Here is a 10317-nt window from a genome sequence, read left to right as displayed (position 1 = left end):
GAATGGGGGATTCCGGTTAAACTGACTTAGCAGGATTCTTGCTAAAATTGGACAATGCCGAAAGGAGCATGGAAGTCTAAAAGGGAGGGCCTCGCTGAGAAAGGGTCAGGGGAGCCCGAGTAAACTTCGGTCAAGGAGAGAATCTTTGTCACCGGGTGACACGCTGCAGGGGTAGGGACCCCACTTTTAGTAGAAAACCACGGATACCTGAAACTCCACATGTTGAAGATGGGGTTCAGAGTCTTCCCTCCCACACCCTCTCCTGCCCTAATCCTCTATCCCTGGCGGCACTGACAAGCACCGCCATCATTCCCTTCTTCTCAAAGACTTTTTTGAAAGGTGTAAGTTCCATACAAGATACCCCTTTTAAGTGCATTTTGATCACTGTATACACTCATGTAGCCATCCCCCCTATCAAGAACTTTCCCCCACGGGGTTCTAGAACTTTCTACAATCCCCCCCAAAGTCTCCTTTGGCTGTTGATAGCCCCCATCCCCAGCCAACCTTCTCAAGGGCTTTGCTCCTACATTCGCCTCCTGTCTCTTCCATCCCATCTCCCTTGCTGCTAGGTCTTCCCCACTGGTGTGCCAACACACTCTGGCATACCGTCCCTTGACCCCACACACTTGCCCATCAGAGCAAGGTGGGCTGGAGTTGCCTGTTACCTATGGCGCCTTTGAAGGCAGGGATTGACTCTTGTCTTCTCATCATCTCCTTCACGGTCAAGAAACACTTGTTGAAGGAACCGATGCTGATGCTTCGGGCTCCAACTTCCACGTTTGTTTATACATTGCTAAATGAATAGATGATTGTCTATCTCGAGTGTGAAAATCCATCTGTTTCCATAGATACATGATCGTAATGACTAATTAAACAAAAAATGTTTTTTTTTTTTACTTTATTATCTCTCTGGTATATGTACTTCCCTACTATCTATCTAGTTGTACACATTTTTCTTTTTTTGGGGGGGACATTACCAGTCTTTTATGGCTTTAAGGACGATTACATAGATAGAATGCTGGTTTTCCCTTTATACTGTGGTCTTTTGTGTTTGTTCTCAAAGATGATACTGGGTGGAAATCTCTTCCCATCATCCTTTCAGAAATTTTATTCATTCATTCATCAAACTGGCCCTATGGGCTTCGGGGAAGGGTAAATAAGACACAGTCTAGTTGCAGAGGCAGATAAGCAGTGACTCGGGGCTCACTGTGACACTTGATGGGATGGAGGGGAGCCAAAGAGGTAGAGGAAACACAGAAGAGGGAGTAGATACCCTAGAGGGGTCACAGCTGGACTCTGAGGCTGCATATCGTTTTGAAGGATGAATAGAAGTTCAATCAGAAGCGTGAAAGGGCATGAGCATGGAAGGAAGCATGTGTGAGCTAAACCACAATAGTAATAATGGATATTTGTTAGATGCACACACTTTGTGCTAGGCCCACTTCCAAGGGCTTTATATGTATGTGTTCAATCCTTTAGTCCTCACTGCAACCCCATGAGGTAAGATCTTTATTATCCTCATTTTTCAGATGTGGCATCTGAGGCAGAGCAAATTTAGGCAACTTGCTCCAATTCACACACCCAAAGACTTGTACCTGGCCTCGCCAGCATCTGGACCCGAGCCGGCTGGACTCCAGAGCCAAGTTCCTAATCACTTTTCTACCCTCCATGGGTCAAGCCCAAACATGCCATGATGAGGGGCAGGTAGGTAGGAGGGTAGGGGGAGAAATGGGGTTATTCAGAGACGAGGGAAGTTTTTCAGAATTTTGAAAGGTCCCAAATGCTGGGCTGCTGAGTTTGGACATCTCCCTGTAGACAATGTGGGGGGGGTCATTTAAGGATTTGGACGGGAGAGGAATGAGAGCGATTTGCATCATGGACCACTGCCCAGGCAGCAGCTTGGCGTATGGATGGGGAGGGGCAGAAGCTTGAGGCAGAGGAGCCTAGGAAGGGATGGAGGCTACTCCCCAGCTGTGTCGAGGGGGACGGGGAGGAGGAGCCGGCGAGGAGCACAGCAGAAGGATAAGGAAATGGATGAGGTACCAGCAGGATCCAGACACTATGTTCGGTTTCCTCGCTCCCTGTGGCTCGACTGGAGTGGGGGTCAGGCCAGCCTGACAAGGCACACTCTCCCTGGCGAGGCCACTGGGCAGGGCCCAAGGTCACAACCCAGCAGGCAGCTGCTTTGCATCGCCGAGGTCAGCCTCACCGACCCTAAGTGGCAGTCCAGGGGACGTGGCTTCCCAGGGAATGCCACCCTCCTTTTCTCACACTTGGGCGGGTAGGACCTGTGATCAGGCAGTTCACCTAGGTGCAGACTCCTGGGTCCCCTGCCCAGAGATCCTGCTGCCATGCATCTGAGCTGGGGCCCCAGCCGTGTTTCTTACATGTTACCCATCACGGGTGGAATGAGACTTGGGGGCTGGGGGGCAGGGGGGCCGCTCTGCATGTGAAGGACCCTCCCAGCGCCGGCAGAGAGCCTGCCTCTCCCCCCAAAGGTGGCCAGAAGGTCCTGAGAAAGCCCCCCTCCCCCTCCCCCTCCCTGCTGCACACCCATTTCTATTTGGCGGAGCTTCGAGCGCCAAGATCAGGTTGGGTGGAGGTACTAGGACTTACCTTGAAACTGAATTTGCACATTGCTTTTACTTGGGCTCTGTGGTTCTGGGGGTGTCAGCGGGGATTATTGGGTGGCCACAGTCACTTCTGGGAAGCTGTGGCTCATTCTTCTTTCCTCGCTGCTGCCAAAAGAAACGAGCCGCCGGTCTTCTGCAGGTACCGCACTGTATCTCGTGAGACCGCGAGAAGTGCAGGTGACCGTTGAACAACACGGGTTTGAACCGCACGGGTCCGCTTATGTGCAGATTTTTTTGGATAAATACAGGACAGTAATGTACCCGTGTTTTCTCTTCCATATGATTTTCTTTCTCTCCTTCCTTCTTTCCTTCCTTCCTTCCTTCTAAGATTTATTTATTTGAGAGAGAGAGAGCATGAGCGGGAGGGGCAGAGGGAGAGGCAGAGAGAATCCCAAGCAGACACCGAACTGAACAGGGAGCCCGACATAGGGCTTGATCCCACGACCCTGAGATCACGACCTGAGCCAAAACCAAGAGTCAACTGCTCAACCAACCAAGCCACCCAGGTGCCCCTCTTTCCGTATGATTTTCTTGATAATATTTTCTTTTCTCTCGCTTACTTTATTGTAAGAATATAGGATGTAATACATATAAATACAAAATACATGCTTATCGGCTGTTTATGTTTATGTTATCGGTAAGACTTTTGCTCAACAGGAGGCTATTAGTTGAGTTTTGGGGGGAGTCAAAAGTTATATGCAGAAAATTGACTGCAGGGACTGGGTGTCCCTAACCCATGCATTGTTCAAAGGTCACCTATATATATTTGGCTTCTGTCCCCAGTTCCTGACACAGGGCTCCTCAAAGCTTCAGAATTTCCTGAGAGGTAGGGGAGATAATAACATCTTCTGTTATTCATCACAAGCCCCTTTCATCCATAACCTGAGTTTCTGCTAATGAGGTGACCTTTGGTGCTCCTCTTGATGCTTCAAAAATGGCTGCTTGCCAGACGAACCAACTATGTGATTAGGGGGTTGAAACTCTCATCCCCACCCCCTGACCTGGGAAGGGAGGGGGCTGGAGATTGAGTTAATCACCAGTGGCCAATGACTTAACGAATCATTCCTCTGTAATAAGAATCTCCATAAAATCCTCTACACAGAGTGTTCCAAGATCTTCCAGGTTGGTGGCCATAACCAGGTGCTGGGAGGTGGTGCACCTACAGAGGATGGGGAGGCTCTGTGCATCCCCCTAAACCCATGTCTCCTCACTCGATGCAACTCTTCCTTTGGCTGTTCATTTGTACCCTTTATAATATATTTTTTAAAGATTTTATTTATTCATTTGAGAGAGAGAAACAGAGCACAAGCAGGGGGAGAGGCAGAGGCAAGAGGGAGAAGCAGCCTCCCCACTGAGCTGGGAGCCAGATGCAGGACTCGATCCCAGGACCTGGAAATCATGACCTGAGCTGAAGGCAGACGCCCAACCATCTGAGCCACCCAGGCATTCCCCCCTTTATAATATTCTTCAGAGTAAACTGGTAACAGTCAATAAAATGTTCCCCTGAGTTCTGTGAGCATTCTAACACATCTAACATATAACACCAGGTCTAAGGAGGAGGTCATAGTAACCCGTGAATTTGTAGCCAAGTCAGTGTGGGCGCCTTGGCACCCAATATTCTTGCGCCTGACATCTGCAATGGAGGGTGCAGTCTTGTGGGACTGGCCCCTTAAGCTGGGTTAGTGGGGTCTGCCCTAACTCCGGGGAGTTAGTGTCAGAATTGGATCGAATTGGGGGCACCTGGGTGGCTCAGTCATTAAGCGTCTTGCCTTCGGCTCAGGTCATGATCCCAGGGTCCTGGGATCGAGCCCCGCATCGGGCTCCCTCCTCAGCGGGAAGCCTGCTTCTTCCTCTCCCACTCCCCCTGCTTGTGTTCCCTCTCTCGCTGTGTCTCTCTCTGTCAAATAAATAAATAAAATCTTTTTTAAAAAAAGAATTGAATTGAATTGTAGGACACCCAGTTGGTGTCCAGAAAGTCGGAGAATTGGTGGGTGTGGGTGTATGGGGGAAACCCACACCATTGGTATCAGAAGGATTGTAGGCAAAAACAGTTCAGAAGTGTCTACATCTGTCCTGCCCTCAGAGCTAGGAGCTTCCCAGCTAGGACAGGAGATGGGTGGTTTCTCTGTGTGCCCAGGGCCCGGCTTTGGGCCTGGCATGGAAGGGCTTCGCGAAAGGCCAGGGAGTCAGAGAGTGAATGGATGCACCCCAGCTTCCCAAAGAGAGAGGGAGAAAGACATGCTAGAAACATGACAGAGAAGAGTCCAAAAGCTATGGAATGAGCTACATACACGTGAAACACGGTTCACACTTGCATTTATGCTGTCGTAGTATAAGCAATAATAGTCTTCTCATCAAGATAGCAAGTGAGAGATAACACCAGCACATGCACAGAGCAGGACCCGTCCATTATGCCCTCTTTCTTGACAGACACTCTGCCCGCTTACCCGGGGAAGCCCCATATTCACAGTGACAAGCGCATAGCTTTGTGTCACTGGGAAGACAAACGTCTTACCCTCCTTCAATTGTTGGATACTGCTCATGGTCAGCTATGGTTCCTTTCTTGGGAAGTGTGATTATTGGGAAGAGATGTGAAAATCAAAGTCTGTGTTCATATTTCTAAGAGTTCAGCTCAGCCAATCTAAAAATCATATGCATAGTCGAAATGTGGCTCCAATGAGTATTTTGAATGCAGGACAGTCTGACCTTGAGGGTATTGGCCCGATCTTTAGGAATACCAACAAGACATTATTCGTTGCTTATTCTTTTTTGGGGGGGGGGAAGAGAGAGTGCGCATGCACGAGAGAGTAGGGGAGGAGGGCAGAGGGAGAGGGAAAGAGAGTGTGGTGAATATGCTCAAATATTTATTTATTTACCTACCTACTTACTTAGTAAGCTCCACGCCCAACGTGGGGCTTGAATTCCCAACCCTGAGATCAAGCTTCACATGCTCTACCGACTGAGCTAGCCAGGCGCCGCCTAAGATTTATTTTTAATAATGAGTTTAAGGCAAATCTGGAAAATTTGAGGACTCCTAATGCTCAGATTTGCAAGGGGTGGGAAACAAGATAATAAACATGCTCCCCTCGTTACTTGTGCCCATGGTTCGCCAACAAAATAAACCTGCAGAGGAGAATCATTCCCGTAGCACAAGGAGTTTATGTTTTGGAGAAAAAAAAAAAAAAATCTCCGCAAAAAATCTGAAAACACAGAAGACGGAAAATGCACCTAAAAATCACTGCAGTTGGAGCGGGGGAGAAAATATCGATTTCCCGGTGAAACTGTCACTAATAAATTATTATCTGCTCACTCAGAACAGCTTGAGGAAACTAGTACATACCTGAAATTCAGAGTTAAACATGTTTTATTCCTTGGAAAACAGTGTTTATCGTTAAGAAGTCATGACAAGTGTATTTCATCTATGAATAAAGGCAATTTGGTGGGAGAAAGCCCGCGATTCTAACTTAGGAATTCATCGAGGCCTAAAGAAGTCAGCAAATTCAACGGGAAATCTCCAGGAAAAAGAAAAAAAATTCAACAACCTGAAACGTGACAGGGCACAGCAGATGAAATCAATGTGTCCTGATCCAATAACACAGGACAGGACCACCGGTCGGTTGGAGAAAGAGCCCCCGCGAGGCTCAGGTAGGAAAAGGTCTCAATCACAATGTCAATTACGGAGACGCATGGATTTGGCTGGTATTGAAAAAGCTGACCCATGTCAACGTACATAGGGTCATAAAGCCTCATCTGCAGCCAATCAAAGCAGGATTCCCAACATGGGTGATCAAATCCATGACGACCAACGTGGGGGACGCCGGACTGACGTACCACGTGAGGAGTAAGGACCAGAGCTGTTCTGTCATGCCCATCGGTTGGACCTTGTGATGCTGAGGCCTTTGCAGAAAAATGAAAAAAAAAAAAAGCAAACCAAACTGTGACATGCTTTCACTGCGTTCAGTTCTTTGTTCCATGTCATCCATTCATCTGTGAAAAAACTGGGGATTACCCAAAACACATGTAACTGGAGCAGCGAAGCAACACGGGGGACACGGGGTAGCTCTCGTGAGTCACATGGGGCCACACATCGCCAGGCTTTATCTGCTGTGATTGAGCCGCTCGAGGAGATTATTGAAACTTCGGAGGCAGCATTAAATGATTATCAGACACACAGGTGGCCCATGAATTGAGAATTCCTTTACACGTGCTAAATGTTAGTTTTTTTCTTTTCCTGATGAGCTTCAAAGTGAAACCATAGACATGTTTCCTCGTTGCCTTCAGAAGTAAAAGCAATCTTTCACTGTTTATCATCTCAGAGAACTGATGACGATTTCAAAACCGTTTGGTAGAGAGCAAAGGAAACTTGCCAAAAACTAATCTCGGGGGTTCAAAGTAAAAACAAAACAAAATTAAAGAAAAAAAAAAACACCACCCTTTCCTACAGAGAAGAAAAATTCTGGCATGGGGCAGGGGTGTGTGTGTGTGGTGTGTTGGGGGGTGCGGGGTAGGGGGAGAGCATGGAAATTCAGATAGTGAATTTTTCCCTACTTTGTCAGAACAGCATCCAACAATACGTGACCCACAAAGTGTTGGTTACTGTATTACTAAATTTAAATGCACGCTTTTCTGTGCATGATCACAGCAAAACAAATTATATTTTTAAATAACTGTTTAAATGCAATGAACTGATGAGCAAAGCAATGGTTGGACATATGGGATACATTTGCAGACCCGATGTAAGAAAGACCCTAGAACTTGAGTCTCACCAGAGCTGCACGGGGGCTCAGTCTTCCCTTGAGGGCTGGTGTGGATCGAAGCTTCGACACCATCACCGGTGGGGTGGATATCTGGGCTTTGCGTTTGGCCCTGGCTTGGCCAAGCCCTGTGGCAAGGGGAGAGGCTTGTGTTGGACCCTGGGCTGGTCCTGGTGGCCCATACTGACAACAGCTGGGCAGGTGCTGGTACCAAGATGAAGGGAGTGAAGGAGCTCCGTGGTGTGGTGGAGAACCTTCTAGCCCTGCGAGGTGCGTGAGCCCGGGTTCCACAGTTTCCCCTTGAAACCTTAACTCATGGGTCCCCAAACTTGCCGTCCCCGTCTCAGTGGAATGAGGTGTGCTTGCGGGAATGACAAAAATAGCAATCCTCATGTTACTTTGTGAAAACACTCACAGGTGATTAAAAAATAAGCCTTTTGGAAAATAGTTAACCGGAGATTTGTCTTAGTTCCACCGGGGGAGAGGGTAGTTATGGCTGTGTGCAAGTAAATCAATGGTCAAACACTTGGATCCCATTCAAACGAAAGACGGACTGAATGCCTGCAAGGAGAGGCACGGTGGTGGGGCAGGACTGGCGAGCCTCCCTTCCGCAAACTTCAACATTTTGGGTCTGCCTCCTTCCAGAACGGGGCCCTGGGCTCCAGCTAGCGGCTGCCACGGGACAGAGCAGGTGTGGGGAGTCAGAAGGAGGACTCGGCGGGGTTTCCCATTTCAGGGATACCTCCTTTCTGTCTGCGGTGCCCACTCATGCCTTGGCCTGAAGCTGCTGTCACCCCACACTGCCACCATCTCCCGTGTCCTCCCCTAGAAGCCACACAGCCAGCCCGAGGGTGCCTCGGAAAGGGCATGGTTGAGGGGAAGCCTGGATGCTCCCTCTGTCTTGCTGTACGGACCTTGCCCCATGACCTCTGGGAGCCTCAGCCCCAGCATGTGACATGTGACCTGCCAAGGCCTCTGCTGGAGGGTGTTAACTCACATAGTCCCTTCTAGCACCGCAGGGCGACCTATGTGACCGCTCTGAGGGAGACTGCAATCGAGTTCTCTAGAGAAACAGAACCAATAGGATACATATGAAAAGAAATCAGCTCCTGTGATTATGGGGGTCTGCAAACAAAGTCCCAGGATCTGCCCTCTGCAAGCTGGCGGTCCAGGAAAGCTGGTGAGTTTCAGCCTGAGAATGGGAAGAACCGATGGCGGAAGTTCTAGGGCAAGCTCGAAGGCCTGCGAACCAGCGGAACCAGTGCTGTACGTTCCAGCCTTCGAGAAGACCGAGGTCCCAGCTCCGCGCAGTCCGGCAGAGAGGCTGTTTGGGCCATCAACTGATTGGGTGAGGCCCACGCGCTTGACTCAGCCTACTGATTCAAATGCTGATCTCATCTAGAAACACCCTCACAGACACACCCAGAAATGAAGTTTAGCCAAACATCTGGGCACCCCATCTCCTGGTTAAACTGACACACAAAATTCACCCCCACAAGGGTGGTGGCACTAGAGCTGTGGGCTTGCAGGTCCCATCCCAGAGCCTCACTGGCGGGTTTCAGGGCCCATGTATATGATCTGCTGAGGCCTCCAAGAGAGGAACTAGGGTGGAGGAGAGCTCTCCTGCAGACCAGTGAGGCTGAGCTGTAACTGGGTCAATTGTCAGCTGGGTGGGGACCCTGGACCCCCACGAGCCTTAATTTCTTCAACTTCGAACAGCAACAAACTAATACTCTCCTTGAGGGGGGTGAGTGGGTCTCAGGTGAAACTGACGGAAAAACACTTCTTCGGCTGCAAAGTATAGCACGAATGAGACTTCACCATATCACGAATCCCAACCTGGTTCCCATCCTCTGGCATGCTTTCTTCCCGGGGCTTTTATTTCCCCATCTTGCATAGGGCTGCCAGATAAAAATATAGACTGGATACTTCTTAATATAGGCCCGTCCCAAGATGTCCCATTGCCTGGGACACACTTATACTAAAAGAAAAAAGAAATGTGTGGAGGCCTGGCTGGCTCAGTCAGTAGGGCATACAACACTTGATGATGGGGGTTGTAAGTTCAAGCCCCACATGGGGTGTAGAGAGGACTTAAAAATAAAATCTTGAAAAAAAATTTGTTTCTCTGAAATTCAAATTTAACCGGGTGCACTGTATTTTTATTTGCAAAATCCGACGTCTCTATCTCTGCAGGAAGCCCAAGGTGAGTGCAGGCCTCATTTTAAGTAACCTTCCCCATGCCCTTAGCTGACCAGAAGAGAAGGTTATTTACATCTCATTATCCCTGACTCAGGTGGGGAGAAACCACAGGGCTCTAGGGAGTAAGACAGGAGGGCCTGGCCTCACCCCGAACCAGGCTAGGTTCCTCTTGACCAGCCTGCTGCAAGAGGGGTGGGATTGGGGGCTGCTCTTCTCAGAGCTAAGGACAGCCTCCAACCTCTAACTATGACACACCATTCTTCCTGACATGCATGTTAAAGTATTTAGGGTGAAGTTACTCTTGCCCGAAATTTACTTTAAAATGCCTTAAAAAATACGCTGGATTTATGGATGGATAGAGGAAGGGATACATAGTTGGGTACATGACAAAGCAAAATAAAAAGTTAGTGGTGGGAGGGCGCCTGGGTGGCTCAGTCGGTTAACATGACCAACTGAGACCTTTGGCTCAGGTCTGATCTCAGGGTCCTGGGATCGAGTCCTGCACATCAGGCTCCCTGATCAGCGGCAAGTATGTTTGTCCCTCTCTCTCTGCCCCTCTTTCATGTGCTCTCTCTCTCAAATAAATAAAATCTCTCTCTAAAAAAAAAAAGAAAGAAAAAGTGGTAGAACCTAGGAAGAGGTATCGACTTTGCTGTATGTTTGAAATTTTTCAAAAAAAAAAAAAAAAGGCTGCAGGGGCACCCGGGTGGCTCAGTCGTCAAGCGTCTGCC

This window comes from Callorhinus ursinus, unplaced genomic scaffold (genome assembly GCF_003265705.2).
Source record: "Callorhinus ursinus isolate GAN/ISIS: 27379988/994484 unplaced genomic scaffold, GSC_fseal_2.0 scaffold55, whole genome shotgun sequence".
NCBI classification, from domain to species: Eukaryota; Metazoa; Chordata; class Mammalia; order Carnivora; family Otariidae; genus Callorhinus; species Callorhinus ursinus.
Note: the sequence above shows the minus strand (reverse complement) of the source record.